General features: G+C 42.3%; 1 long non-coding RNA gene across 1 annotated transcript; it reads left to right on the forward strand.

Moving 5' to 3' along the window:
* Positions 1 to 641: 641 nt before the first annotated feature.
* On the forward strand, positions 642 to 4,066 carry LOC147242302 (uncharacterized). The gene is made up of 3 exons (XR_015110678.1): positions 642 to 759; positions 844 to 952; positions 3,100 to 4,066. It is a non-coding gene; the product is annotated as an uncharacterized LOC147242302 (long non-coding RNA).
* The last annotated feature ends 4,005 nt before the right edge of the window (positions 4,067 to 8,071 follow it).

An 8,071-nucleotide genomic window follows, 5' to 3' on the forward strand; every position in this document is an offset into this window, starting at 1 on the left:
CTAAAGGACTAAACCAGTAAATAAACACAGGGGGCACTGTTCCAAACAATATCCATCGTCCATCGTCATCTTCCGCTTATTCCTTACTAGTAAAGGTCGCGGGGGGGCTGGAGCCTATCCCAGCATCTACGGGCGAGAGGCGGGGTTCACCCTGGACAGGTCGCCAGTCCAAACAATATCTTAAACCCAATGCAAAATAACCCCAATCCCCCCCCCCCCCCTGTGCTCTCAGAACAGTTGGTCCGGTCCTTGGCTTGGGCCTCTGCATGAAATCAGGCTCCAACCTCAGTCCAATCTTTTGTCCAAACCAGGAAGTGCTCTGCAGGTAAGTGGCAGGAAACTCCAAAGAAAAGACAAAGGGATTAATAACTTAAATCACATGGCACTGTGACAAGGATTTTAATTAAATGTGCCTCAGAAAATAACTACCAAATTACTAATAAAGCAAATTCCCAAATCAAACTTGTGAAAACTGAACATGTGGTGATGAGCTGAGAATGAACTTAACTTTTTAGTGTGTGGTTCTAACTGGAGCCATCACAGCGGCATAGAAAATGGATGGATGGAGTTACAAAGGTACTTTCAATGAAGTCAGCGATCATGTCTCATCCAGTTTTGTGTTCTCCGGTTCTCCTGTTGCTAGGAGATAAGAGTTTCATCTGTCAGTTATTTCCACTTAGCACCCTTGCAGATGCCCGATAGCAGCATTGAATCCATAGAACCTTGGCTTTAGGAATAATCACCAAACAGAAAGATCATGTAAGTCACTCTAAGTATTCCAGTTCAGTGAGCCAATAACTGGCCCAAATAACTGTTTCACTGTGGTTCTTCTCACTTTTGCAGTTCACGGCAGGAGAAAGTCTAACGAGAGAATAACACCCTCTCTTGACCGTCAGACCTCGCTCACCGTTCCTCCCAGTAGAAAGCCTGTTTCTAGCAACAAGAGCAGAAAGTGGGTCAGGCTTTTATTCATCCTTTGAGATAGAGAACTAAATGCTGAATGAGGGAATGCTAATGATAGTTAAGAAGGCAGACCAACTCACAGAAATGTTGCAGTGGAAAGCTCACCAGTGAACTGCTGCTCCAGGACGGCAAAGTGGCCCACAGTGGAATTCAATCTAAATCACAACATTGCAGGCAGTCTCGGTTTAATTCGAACAGCTCGGACTTCAGAGTGTGTGTGTGTGTGTGTGCGTGTGTGAGTGAGTGAGTGAGAGAGAGAGAGAGAGAGACAGAGGGAGAGAGAGTTAGTTTGAGATTGCCTGTGAGTATGGAGATTTTAATTCTAGTCACCGCAGCTGCACCTTGTTTCTTTACGGTCTAAGTCTATGGGTACACAAAACTTTAAAGGTGCCATAGAGAGGTTGAACGGGGTATTAATTCTGTGGTGTGATATGTAACCCCACAAAAAATGGTTGGGTCTGTAATGGCTCAGAACCTTCCTAAAAGGCTCTCTGAAACCGCTATGTTACCATGCTGGGTTTAGAATGCGTCGTTTGTCCCTATTGGGGTCGTTTCTGACCTTATGTGGCAACCTCATTATTTATGCAAGTGCATGAGTTGACGGCGATCGGTTGCCGTTGTTTATCTGGCAACCTCATTTAACGACTACTCGGTGATTGGCTGCCCTCACTATAGGCCAAAATGACTCTGACTGTATTATTTTGTGAAAATAACAATAGGAAGAATAATTAAATACAAATAATAAAATACAAATAAAAGAAATTTATAGCCTTTCAAAGTACAACAGAACCATAAACAAATGTTCAGTATTACTCATTTCTGCCCTTCATTGAAAAATGTAAAGGCCCAGATGGTTCCCCTCCACCGCTGAGATTGAAGCCCTGAAAATCTTTTTTTTTTTTTTTTTTTAACACCCGGTTATCGAAAAGGAACACAAATACAAATATACAACAAAACCATCTCACAATTCATCATGGCTGCACTCACAACACAGCTGCTCTAGGACATCCAACTACTGAATGTGACCCACCAGGGAGAGCAACACAAAGGGAACGGGGGAAACGTCAGCCACGCATGTCAAACCTGAGATGTGTTTCAATATGAGGCTACAACGTGAGCTCGTGATAAATGATCATTAACTGATGCTGCAGGCTATCCTCCAACATGAAGGCTATTTTATACATCAAGGATGCTAAATTCATTATCATTGTACAACAGTAGTTTGTAGTTAGTTAATCATGCAGCGATTGATATAACGGATCATCAATCAGGAAAAATATTAATTACATTCACTGAAATGTGAACAAATATATTAACCCCTTGATACCTGAACTGATTTACAATTATATTATATTGTAAATTATATTATTTAATAATATATATCGTCAGGCCTTAATAATCTGTCTACACTCTTGCATCCGTGCATGCACATCAGGATGCACGGCTCTGGAGTGGTGCATCACAGCCGCAGGATTAATGATAAGTGCATCAAACAGATTGTTCTCATTAAGTATTTAAATCTTCCCACCGACAGAATCAGTCAGGATCTGTCAATTAATGTTCTGTGTTCTACACATCCAGCAGGTTAGCTGTTAACACCCAGACTCATACTTTCAGTGTCCTGCTGATATTTTAAGTTATTTGTAATGACCAGTCTTTAGTTTTCTTCCTTAATGTGTAAAGAAGAGCATCGCCCTCTGTTGGAGCTCTTCCTCTTTCCAGTGCAGACTTTAAAATGTCTCAGACAGAAGCTATGCAGTTCATGATGGGCAGAAATGTGATCTGCGCTGGGTGCAGATCTGCAGCTTGAGAGAACGATCATTTTAGGTTGAATGTACGATGTTCAAGCGAAAAGTCCTGTTCCCTCGTCTCAAAGTCAATGAGTTCTTTTTGAGTGTGCTATGCTTTACATGCCTGTGGTGAACACAAGCCGAAGATATTTAAACATTCGACGTTTTATGGCATTAAATATGTCAGTAAATACCACACCGAAAACAAGAAGCAAGTCTCGGTAACAGTGAATCAGTGCTTTCAAAGAATAATGGTCGCGCTACAGTTTTTAAGTTAATAAGGTATTCATTCATGCTACGGCTGTCTTTTGGTTTGGAACTGCTTGACCTAGCATCTGTTTTGCAGACTGGCATGAGGTTGCCTGGAGGTGACAGAGCCGCTCTCTCAAGTCTGGCGGTTCATTGGGTTACACCGAAGGTAGCCGGCTATAAAAGAAGCCAAGATGGCACACGTGCTGCGCAGGGGAGCAGGACCTCATCTACCTCGGCTCACAACCAGCCACACTCGTCTTGATTTTTGGGATTCCTACAGTTTGTCTTGCTTGTAGTTTGTGCGTCTGCCTGGGTTTTTATTCACTCTGGTCAGTTCCTGTTTTATTTTGCATTCCCCTCCCTCCCGTGTCTTTGTGTGCTTTTCACTTCCTGTCTTTGTCAGTCAAGTGAGTGTTTTGATTGTGCGCCAGTCAGTCTTTGCAAGATCCTTATGTTACTCTACATGTGTCGCCCAGCCCATTCCACCCTGCTCGTCCCCTGTTATGTTTTTTTAGTCTGCCTTGTGTTTTCTTGAGTTCAGGCAGTTTATTTTGGTGACAAAGTTTTTTTTGTGTGTGTTCTATATATCCTTGTTCATTTCTGTTCTTCTCTGCATTTGGACCCAGCTGTCACCACCACCTCGCAACATTTTCCCCTGTTAGTTTTTTTTTTTTTTTGCAAGGTTATATTACCTATTTGAAGTTTGAACTGTTCTGTTTAGGTTGACCTGCATCCACCCAGAAGCTAAATTCAGTTTTATTTAAGTTTTTAATTTGTTGCAAATAAATCCACCCTCTTTATATTGAGCTTCTTTATGTCTGTGGCTTCCTGCCAGTTGAGTGAGATGGAGGGACAAACTTATTTTGGTCAATAATCCGAAATCCAATGAAGAAAATTCACCTTTGGTCAACAAAACCACCTCATCCCACTTTCTAGTATTGTAGCAGTGTTGTCATGGTGTTATTAGTTTGGCCAGCAGTCTCCCCGGTCCATTGGCCCCATGGATGAAATACTCTAGACCACCTCAGATGAAAATAAAACCATCTTTAAGTGATGATTTGGGTTGAAGCACGGTCACAGCTATCCTTCAAATCTGGTAGCATCAACCATGTCAAACAAAAATGTCACTGTGGATAACAACACTTGTTGCTGGATGTTTGAGCCGGTCGTCCACTTTGTTATTGGTCATCATATCATCCGTGTGTTTAGTTCTATTCATAATGAAGACGGAATAAGACACCACATCGTGTCCTGGTTCTACGCTGTAGTGCAGAGCACTGGAGGGGAGTTGCAGAAAAAAGTACTTTTGCAGGATCTCACAAAATTTTAGCAGGATCTTGCAAAAGTAGTGTTTTTTGTTTTCCAACCATTGATTTTTAAGTATTTTTTTCCTCTCCATGTCTCCTCTTGGACTCTGTATTCTGGCACATTGGAAGACTTTCACTTTCATCTAGCAATATTTACTTTTGCACCGTAGCCTAAAGCCGTTGCTGTCTTACTTAAATCTTCCGGCACGGGTTCCATTTTGAGGCACTGGCACCTGAGAACCTGAGAACACAATACCTTGGAATACACAACCAACAGAACAAAAAATGGTATCACTATCCAAGTACTGTGAACAGGACGATGCTGCGCATGATTTCAACAGCATGTTCTAAAAAAACAAAGGGCAGCGGCCATTTTATTCGGAGAGCAAAACATGAAATGCAAAAGGTGTGAAAATTTGTGAGGAGCATTTTTACGAGAGTTTCTGTTCCAGCTATCCAGCACAGGAAGGCAGCATTAATGATATTACAGAAAATGTAATGACTCAGAATGTATTATTTCAGCATCAAGATTTATGACACGAGCTGCATGCACAGATGGGCTTATTAACGGGTTAATTGCTCTGTCACCTCCCTCTGCTCTGTTTTCCATTTTTAAATAACCTTCCAGTGTGGAGATGTACCTGTATGTTAAAACAAAAAACATAAACAAATAATCACTTTCATGCAACAGATTATTATATTATTGCTCACTGCCTGAACACATTGGAACATAATTTGGAGACATTTTGTAGAAGTCAGCTGCAGACCAGCCTGAAGGTTAGAGAAGTACTAATGTGCCTGGAATATTGATTGTTTGAATCCTTGAGCTATGCGTGTGTGCGAGTGTGAGGGTGTGAGGGTGCGTGTGTGTGTGTGTGTGTCCACACTCCTCAGACAGAAACGCACCCACACTCATCTCTGTCTCTCTGTCTTTGAATCTGAAGACAGGCTGAGCTGTAAAGCTTAGCTGCAGGGACGACTTGCTTCAAGTGTTGTTTGGGATTGAGGAGAAAGCTGGGCAGACACATTGTACAAGGGAGAGCACTCCATCAGGCCCAGACCCACACATGACGCTCCAGAACATCACAGCTTGGCTTTCTTTCTTTCTTTTTAATCACCAACACTTTTGCTTTCCTGGCTCTTGAGTCATCATAAAACCAATTCAAAGCTGTTATGTACTCATCGAGTCAGCACTGAGTGCGCATGCAAATGTGTTTTGTGTTATCAAAAAATCAATTTCGATCTTTCATTATTCCATCCATCCATCCATTTTCTATACCACTTATCCGTTAAGGGTCGCCGGGGGGCTGGAGCCTATCCCAGCTGACATTGGGTGTGAGGCGGGGTTCACCCTGGACGGGTCACCAGTCACCAGGTCACCAGGGTCATCAGGAGCAATTAGGGGTTCAGTATCTTGCTCAAGGACACTTGGACACGGTCAGCGGGGGAAGTGAGGATCGAAACCAGCGACCCTTTGGTTGCTCGACAGCCACTCTACCTCCGAGTCATGCTGCCCCTTTAGCTTTCATTCTTGTTATATCTGTTTGTCCACTATCTATAGTGTGACAGCGTCATACTTTGTAGGCTTTAAAAATAAAATGTCAATATTTACTTTACACGCTGCAGAGGAAAAGAATGATTCCACTCATGAATGAGCACTGGTTACTGTCCAGCTCCATAACTGCCAGGTGTGCACTCTCCTGTCCTGGGCAAGCAGTCATCAAGGAGGTTATATGAGTCAGCAGGATTGAGGAATGTTGATAAGACCGAGATGTGCAACTGATGCAGCGGTCGTTGGATGCTGCTCTTTTGGAATGTATCTGTAACCTATGAGCAGTGAGGCAAAGCTCTCCTCTGACCCAGTGGATGACAGACAGGTCAGACAGCTGACTGCCCTGAGCACACCTGCTATTCACATCCATCCTTTCAGTAGTGGGAATGCAAATGTGTCCTGGGCCACACTGAAGGAAGGCCTCATCACTGATTGTTATTGTTATTATTATTATTGGCTCAAACATCTATGGCTTTTTGTCTTGTCAGAAACATGTTGATTAACAGACCCCGTCTTTATCATTGGGATTTATCGCTCTTTTGTAGTTATTGTCTATCTGATAAACATGAGGAAAGTAGTGCTGGCTGCACAAGAGTTTAGAGGTTCTTGGGTCTATTGGCCATCACCTGACACCCCCCCCCCCCGCTCAAATAAATAACAACAAAAAGCATTTATCGACCTACCATGCAGGGAGGTGAGATGTGATCACGGGAGACATGTTGAGACGCTGGTGTGAACACTCAGCAGAGCTGACGACTTGTGATCGGATCACATCAGGATGGATCTTAGTCCCAGGTGTGTAAGAGGCAGCGAGGAAGAGGGAGATACCTTAAAATATTTTTAAGATACCATCTAACAGTAGAATCCCAATCTGAGACATGGTTGGTGAATTTTGAAACGTGATCAAAGCATAAAGGCTTTTCATTTTCCCCCTGAATAAATGAATAAGAATAGGTTACATCAAAAATCAGATTGCGTTTATTTCATGTATTCATTTATTTAATTTTAAGATGTGAAATCCAGTACTGGAACTGAGTTTTGGCAGAGCCCAACATCTCTTTTACTCTGGAGTACAGGTTTGTGGGCTGGGATAAGCCCCCGGCACTTCTGTCTGAGGTGTTCTGGGTGCTTATGTGGGTGTGGTGATAAAGTCACACACAGTTAAACTGTCTAAGTGGCTATTTATTATATTGGAGTTTGCTCATCAGTTATAACATTTCTCCAATTAGCCTTCCAAGTTTCCAGCTTCAACTATGTTGCATGGAAGACTGAATGCCACTGTGGTGTAACCGCCTCATTAGCATTCCATTTCCATGCTGATAGCACTCAGTAAAAGCCCCAAAACTCTGGACTGAGCTTATCAGCGGTGCTGATCGCTGGGGCTGCTGCTCAGTGGCTTGTTAAGTTAGTCACTCAAGTGCTTTTGGCACCAGCTTGTTTGAAGGAAGAAGAAACATCTTGGACTGAGAATACTGACATTTTAAAAAAAGCTGCTCGCATTGTGGTGTCACCAAAAACTCTACAAACTAAGACCAGGAATCCCCAAGAAGACGCCACACTCTAATTATTATGGATCATTTGACTTTATCTAAGTATGTAAGATGAGGAAACAAGGTAAGAACAATTAGGATCGAGTACAGGAGGAAGATCGGTACATGAGAAGGCATGATGTTGCAGAAATGCCAAATATATGGGACAATGCATTCTCCTGGAGCAATTCAATTTTGTCCTTGACTTAGCAGCAGAACACGGGGGCTGCAGATTGGATGCATTAACATATGCTCTATTTTAATGAGCGAAGGACAGATGGCGGGCCATTGTGTGAGGTTTTATCTCTGTTCCTGTGACTTTGCAGCAGAGAGGAAATACTAACTGATTAAGGAAGAGAGAGTAGTAGTATCGTGGGAGGAAACGCTGTGCAGCAAACTTCTCAGGAGTGAAGGAAGCAGCATGTACAGAACAAGAATGGTGAATACTGAGGTTTTCATTTGGTGTCGGATATTTTTGAGCCCCCATTTCACAACTTTTACATTCATTGTAAAAAATTTTAAAAATTGTGTATAAAATGAGAATATGATTAGTATTTAGGAGCTGTGCTACGACAAAAGGATCATGCTGTTTTATTACAAAATATATCCTCAATATGAAAAACCAATATATATGTTAGTTTGAATTTATCATTTCTTAGGGTGCCCTATTAGTCCAAT

This window comes from Aulostomus chinensis, chromosome 20 (genome assembly GCF_037954235.1).
Source record: "Aulostomus chinensis isolate RoL2024-O1b breed Wild chromosome 20, RoL_Achi_v1.0, whole genome shotgun sequence".
In the NCBI taxonomy this organism is placed as follows: Eukaryota; Metazoa; Chordata; class Actinopteri; order Syngnathiformes; family Aulostomidae; genus Aulostomus; species Aulostomus chinensis.